The sequence below is a fragment of the Miscanthus floridulus genome, chromosome 1 (assembly GCF_019320115.1).
Source record: "Miscanthus floridulus cultivar M001 chromosome 1, ASM1932011v1, whole genome shotgun sequence".
In the NCBI taxonomy this organism is placed as follows: Eukaryota; Viridiplantae; Streptophyta; class Magnoliopsida; order Poales; family Poaceae; genus Miscanthus; species Miscanthus floridulus.
The window spans coordinates 46,836,787-46,843,118 of record NC_089580.1 but is presented as its reverse complement, the minus strand read 5'-3'; the positions used below and the strand labels follow the sequence as shown (position 1 = coordinate 46,843,118).

At 38.6% G+C, this 6,332-nt stretch overlaps 1 long non-coding RNA gene across 2 annotated transcripts; it reads left to right on the top strand.

The window, feature by feature from the left end:
• LOC136482577 (uncharacterized) lies at window positions 1-2,701 on the top strand. 2 transcript variants are annotated; one of them, XR_010765128.1, is made up of 3 exons: window positions 1-363; window positions 427-589; window positions 952-2,701. It is a non-coding gene; the product is annotated as an uncharacterized lncRNA (long non-coding RNA). The 2 variants fall into 2 exon arrangements; XR_010765126.1 differs by having other exon boundaries at window positions 427-2,276; window positions 2,378-2,701.
• The last annotated feature ends 3,631 nt before the right edge of the window (window positions 2,702-6,332 follow it).

Sequence of the window (6,332 nt, the reverse complement as noted above, 5' to 3'; positions counted from 1 at the left end):
GCCTCCGCGTCGTCTTCTTTCACTCCCCCAGAGCCCCAAAGAAAATCCGCGCCTCGCCGCCTCCGCCTCTCCTCTCGATCCTACTCTTCCTCTCCCCCGGCAACCGCGTGCCCGGATGCCGCGCCCAGCCACCTCGCCATCGCCACCTCGGCGTGTTCCATCCGCGCCGGAGCCGGATCCCGCACGCCTGCCACCGCTCTGCCTCCACAGCGCGCGCAGATGGTGCCCCCGTCTGCCTCGCCGTCGGCCGCTGCTGTAATCCGTGGCCCCGTTGCTACGCATCAGGTCGCCCTCTCTATCTTCCTCCCCTAGACGGAGCAGCAGTCGGCTCCACATCCAGCCTCCTCGCCTTCTCCAACCAAGGTACTCTCCCCCTCTCTCTAATTTGGTTCGGCCTGTCTCTGATTGCTCCTACTGAGTGGACAGCGCATTCGAGGTGATAGCCATCCACTGCAGCACCTGGACGTCCCCAATGAGGTGTTTGGAGGAAAAAGAAATCGAGGGCGCCACTGTCATGGCCGTGACGTCCGATTGCAGCCTGGCCTGGTCACGGAGGGCGATATCCTCCACGTTATTAGCGACTATTCTGGTGAACAACTACAACACGATGTTTTCTATTCCTTTACATGAGTGCTACTTCAAACCACGTATCTACATGTGAAATCTGCAGGCTCCTAATGCGGGTGGGCAGACAGAGGAAACTTTTGGCAGCCTTCCTCACACGCCATCAATGTGTTTTTCTGAAATTTAGGCCATGTCAATTTGCTATTTTCTGGGACATGGACTGGCCAACCTTTGTTTATGTTGTTGTATTATCTATCTTCTTGCAGAAATAAAATTTAACCAACATGTTTTTCCTGAAAAAAAATTTGGTCTGCTTGTGTGTTCTGAACTTTCATTTTGATGATGCTTCATATCTGCATGTTTGATTCAGTTTTCAATGCATTTCAGGGGTTGTCAGTGTTGGTGACGATATTTTGAGTTCTGATGGCAATCCATGGCCCAGTGCCTCCATGCTAAAAGCTTAATTAGAGCCCACAGATTAAGGATTTGTCAGCAGAAATTTAGACATCAACAGTCTCCACGGTACATGCTTAATCTAAAGCCCACATATTAAAGATTTGACAGCGCAAATTTCCATATTCACATACATTGCGGACATGACCTAGCATCTCTTTTCCCAATTAATTCCTACTTGCATAGCACATAGTTATCTCCAATATTTTAGCAAATAATGGTTTCATCTGATTTCCTAGGTTGTGTCGATTGATTTTTTGCTTATGTACAACTCATCCATATGGTATGCAAGCCATCTTGCTACCAGTTACCTGCTCGGTCCATTGCTTCATGGTCTCACTCTGCCTGTTTAAAATCTCTACAAAATATATTTTTGTGCTGGCACCTGTTGTTCAGCAAATTTGCGCGTCAAACTCTTGCAATTTTGATTTTGTGCCTTCCAGCTTACCTCTATTGGATAGTTGGTATTCGATGAACAACAGTTCGGTAAGTAACATTTTCCTATTGTATATGTTGTAATTGTCGATCATGCATTTCTTAAATCTTTAACATAGGTTGCCATTTTTTGTGGTTACGCTCTTGGTTTATCTGATCCAAATGATTATTCAGTAAAAGGAAGACTTTTCCTTTTTTCTGTTTTGATGCACCTGAGATAGCTACATATCTGGCCTGTAGTAGTCTGAGATAACTTATGTAGTTTTGTATTACCAAAGTACTCAGCAGAAAGATAGTTCTGTGTTGGACAATTGTACATCATTTTTCCAAGGAAGGGTGTGGCCTCAAATGGCATCTACAATATTGCTGCCAAGCCAAACGCTACTTGCATCAGGCATCGTCATGCCTTCCTATGGTACTACATTTACCTGCACTTTATATTCGTTTTCTGTTCTGAGCAAATATAATTTATCTCATAACACCTTATGATACATTTTAATTAGAATTAGTTACTATGAGTTCTGTCATGGATCTAGCTGTGGAACAGAACAGGTTATCAACCATGCATTTTTTTGGGCATGGAGCAAGGCTGCATGACCCTTTTTTTTGTCCAACTAATATAAAAGAAATTTTAAAAACACATAGTGGTTTGGTTTCTCATTCACTAATCTAATAATTATGGTGCTTCCTGCTTTGTGCCTCATTAGGACGAAATCAGACATGGATATTGACTAGCTGTACACGCTCATTTTAGGAATTGATTAGATGCAGTTTAATGTAATAACATTAGTGACTGACCTGTGGAATCCAATCCTTGAGAAAAGGTACAGTTTGTGTGCTATGACCAGTTCAGAGTTATCATTGACTCATTCTTTCTCTTTTATGAAACCGTTCTTACAACGCTAACTTTTTTTTCCTTGAATAGTGAATGAAATTTCTGCAGACTAACCTCATTAACAAGGTACTCAATTTTGCACATGAGAGGATACAAGTCATTGTCAGATGGGACCTGGAACTAATGGCTTACTAGGTCGCTTGATGAAGAATAGACACGCTCTTATATGATGTTTTTGCCAACACTCAGTCCAAGAGTAACCACATTTCCTGTAATCTTCATCTAAATTATACAATGAACTAATGTCTCTGTAGTTTATTTATGTTTAATTTAGTGTTCTGCATTGCAAATTTTATTTTCTACTGTTTTGTACGCCACCCTATTGTATCGCTGGGACTATATAAATATAGTCAATTATTCATAATGGTTGTGTAAAGCATAGATGAATTAGTCTTATCACATATGTAGTCGAGTGCTTAATCGGTCTTGCATGCACATTTGAACAGCCTGCTACCTTCCGCTTGCTGCCATTAGCGCGAAGCCAAAACGGGCGCGGCGAAGCGCGCCCACCGTCCTAGTGTTTCTTAAGCAGCTTAATTAGCAAGTGCATGCAAGGGAGTTTCACGTTGAAGTCGTGTTTCCCATGATCTCTAAAAAACAATCCTACTAGTACCATGTAACAGTTGTGAGTTTGTCTCCTTATATTCCAATAAGAAAGGACGGTACGGTGATCATCTTGATGCCACGAACCATCTCAAAAGTGTGTTCGTTCATCTCTAGAATTATGTAGTATATCTGGATAATAAAACGACTTTGTTCGCTGTCAATAATCTCTATTTCTCTTTAAGTCACCGTCGAGTAATATTTCTTGTGTTCACTACTACTCGATCAACTTAGTGTTGCTGCACAGCTAGTATTTGAGAGAGAAATAAGTGTTAAAGTTCATTAATAAATTTGGAGTCTTAGAATGAATTGTGGTATATATATGTATATATTAGTGTTCAATGCTCCCTCTATCCCAAACCAGATGACCTTAACTCTTAAGGCGACCATAATATGAGCTAGTTACTAGCTCTAATACAACTTCTTCAATAATATTAACTTTAGCACATAGCTCATAACATCAATAGTCTCACATGATAGTGTCTCGTATAATCTAGAAATATATGTATGAGACTAGCTCTAATCAAAAGATAATATAAAATAATAATATGCTTAAAGATAATATAAAATAATAATATGTTTAGAGCTAGCTCATAAGTCACTATTGAAGCTGCCCTCTCATAGGATTCAAATTTTGTTCATCAATACTTGACATTCTCGCTTTTCAATACACATTTCCCTTTTCCCAATACATCTCTACCTCTCTTTATCTCTCTCCTTTTCTGCGCATCACACTTTTTCACTCCATCTTGATTCCCATGTCCAGACCTACTCCCTAAGTCCTATAAAAGGTATCATTCTCACTTCCTAAGAAATCAAATATTTTGAACTTTGATCAAATATATAGAAAAAATATAAAATTTATAGAACAAACATATAGAAAAATATAATATTTATATAACATTATTATTATTAGATAATCACAAAATTTATTTTCATAATAAATTTATTTAGATATACAAATATTACTAATGTTTCATACAAATCTAGTGAAACTTAAGAAAATTTTACCAGGACGAATCTCAAAGCTACACTCTATTTTAGTGCATCTCTACCTTTCTTTTATCTCTCTTCAATTTGTTTTCTGCACGTCACACTTTTCCGGTCATCCTTAATTCTTGTGTCCAGGCCTACTCACTCTGTTCTATAAAAAAAATATCATTCTTGCTTTTTGAGAAGTCAAACATTTTAAATTTTGACTAAATATATAAAAAATATTAGTATTTATGTAATATAATTAGTATCATTAGATTAATCGCTGAATATATATTTTTAGTAAATTTATTTGGAGATACAAATATTGCTAATATTTCATATAAACCTAGTTAAATTTAATAAAGTTTTATCAACCACCACGTAAAAAACGATTTTTAGCAACGGTTCGATTTTTTTGTAGGGGCGGCTGGTGATGGAGCCGCCCCTACAGTGGCGTGCTCAGGTGCCCAGACACCAGCCGCCCCTACAAATGGAACAGTAGGGGCGGCTGGTGTTACGAGCCGCCCCTACAAATGGGTCTGATTTGTAGGGGCGGCTCAATCACCAGCCACCCCTAGAAATTCTATTTGTAGGGGCGGCTGGTGATTGAGCCGCCCCTACAAATGGCCCCGTATTTATAGCTCCGATTTGTAGGGGCGGCTCAATCACCAGCCGCCCCTACAAATGCCCCCCATATAAAACAAATGCAGCACATTCTTTCTCCTCGGGTCACTCACTCTAACCCGTAAAAGAAAGGTAGGAAGGCCTTGGACACCTCTCAAAAATTGTTCTACTAAGAAGCGAAGGTTTTGGTCTCAAATCATTTGGTGAAGAGGTTGTAGAAGGTAAGAAAATGCTATTCTATACTTTTTTTTGAAGTTTTAATGGTTGGTTAGTGAGTAATTAGAGTTTTGTTTTTCTCTTTCTTCTATGGTGCTTGAGCTACTTATGAAGCAAATTAGACCCAAGTTTTAAATGGACTAGGGTAAATTAGAGAGAGGAACAAGATCATACCCTTATTTGGTCCATGTTTCTTGATTTTAGTGAACAATTAGTTAGTTTTATGAATATTTCATGTGCATGTGGATCTAGATCTAGGGTTTGGTTTTTTTATTATTTTCATTTTTGTAAATTTATGTTTGATGAAATTGGACTAGGGTTTATAGGAAAGATATTGGGTAAAGTATAATTGTTGCTAATTGTTGTCTTTGAAATTTTTTATTGTAGTGAATAAATATGTATTTTAATTATTTATGGATAAATGGGCCATTAATTAATTTTCCTTTACCATGGTGTGTATGTATGCTTCATGTAATTATATTAGATTTATATTCATATATATCTGAAGTATATACAATTATTCTCAAGTAATTATTAATTTGTTTTATTTTTATATATATCTGAATAAGTAGTTTTTTAATGTTTGTTTTGTTGTTGTTATAAAAGATGGAGTACATGAACTCTTAGATGTATGGTTCATTAAGGTTCAAGGCAGGTTTCCATGAAGAGGTAGATAAATTTATTGAAGCCGCAAAGAAGCATGCAACGACATTGAAAGAGAATAAGGATACAATTATTTGCCCATATAAAGATTGCAAGAACTATATGGCATGGACAGATGTGACTATCATCAGATCACATTTGATTATGCGAGAATTTGTTGAGGACTATATAGTGTGGATTTATCATGGTGAAACGGTTATTGTTAACGACGAGGATGAGGAGGAATACGACGACGAAACCATAGAATCCATGTCCTAATATTCAGCAGAGCTTGATGCACGAATGGATTTCGAGTTTGGCAATGAACAAGGTGGTGATGCTGGTGAAAGCTCTAGTTTGGTTTTGGTGAATTGATGAAACCCTAAGTGCTAACCTAGTTTATCAAGTGATCATGAGATAGGTAACACACCTCAAGTGGAGAAGCTAATAAAGATCATAACATGACAATGGTGATGGCATGGCGATGATCAAGGGCTTAAACTTGAAAAGAAGAAAGAGAAAAATAAAAAGCTTAAGGCAAAGGTATAATGTGTAGGAGCTATTTTGTTTTGGTGATCAAGACACTTAGAGAGTGTGATCACATTTAGGTTTGATAGCCGTACTATTAAGAGGGGTGGAACTCGTATCGGAATACGGTTATCAAAGTGCCACTAGATGCTCTAACTCATTGCATATGCATTTAGGATCTAGTGGAGTGCTAACATCCTTAAAAATGTTTGTGAAAATATGCTAACACATGTGTACAAAGTGATACACTTGGTGGTTAGCACACTTGAGCAAGGGTAAAGAAGAATGGAGGAGATGCCAGCATCGGTCAAGTGACCGGACGCTGGATCTAAAAGCACCGGACGCTGACTGCCTGCATCCGGTCGCGCTGACAGGCGGTACAGTGGCTAGGGTTTAC